This window comes from Cyprinodon variegatus, unplaced genomic scaffold (genome assembly GCF_000732505.1).
Source record: "Cyprinodon variegatus isolate N-32 unplaced genomic scaffold, C_variegatus-1.0 Scaffold826, whole genome shotgun sequence".
Lineage (NCBI taxonomy): Eukaryota > Metazoa > Chordata > Actinopteri > Cyprinodontiformes > Cyprinodontidae > Cyprinodon > Cyprinodon variegatus.
Window position 1 is genome coordinate 303,517 of NW_015151279.1, and position 1,009 is coordinate 304,525.

A 1,009-nucleotide genomic window follows, 5' to 3' on the forward strand; every position below is an offset into this window, starting at 1 on the left:
ACACTTATAATGTCATTGTAATATCAGTGCTGTTTAACTATTTAAAAAGCTCTGAAATAATTTTGTTGTTGCAGAAAATGTAACATTTTCTTTTTCAATAAACCTAATAGGCAATGCATTAAGGCTGAAAAGTAGAAGGTGCAACTGTATAAATGAGGCCATAATAATGACAAAACACATACAGTATATTATTTCATGAATTCCTGCTTCACAAAATGCATTTGAACCAGTAGCATTTATATCCATGTAACACATCTTTAATTCGACAGCACAAAATGTAAGCACAGTTATATACATTAGTCGTTTGGCTTATATTAACCAATTTCAAATATATCTGAATCTCTTCATTTAAAGTTTTATGATTATCTACTGTAGATACATTTTGTCCAAGGCATTCTTATCCAATTAAAAGGCCTTTCTGTGCATTTCTGGTTGGAGTACTTACAGTAATTATCATGCTCAACTGCTCAATATAGGATGCCGAGTCCAGGACAGCATACAGCCCAGAAGTTGAATTTCTGTCTTTTATGGATATTTATGGGTTAAACCTTGATACTCTGGTGGTGTCCCAATTTATCATTTGATTAATGTTATACTGTAGATTATTAATAGCGGTCTGTAGAATTTATGGGTTTTAATATTTAAGCATTCTCTCTGATCCTTAACAGCATAAGGAGGAAAAAACTGCAACAGTGATTCCTTTTATATAATTTATAGGTGAAATTACTCTCCTATTTACCAGCTAATTTTCTGAGTCACATGGAATTACTACACAATATTTGGTCCTAAAATTTTAACATGAGGTCACCCCTCCTTCCTATGTCCTTGAATCTCTCGAATGGATTTCTCTAAATCTGTTCTGCCAGCTAATACCCCTCACTCAGAGTATATGTGATCTGAATGGGTTTCTAAACTCTGATCCTGGGAAGAACACTTTTTTTCAAACAAAGCCCAATAATCAGGACCTAAACACACACATATTTCAATGTATGGTGATTGGACACTGTTT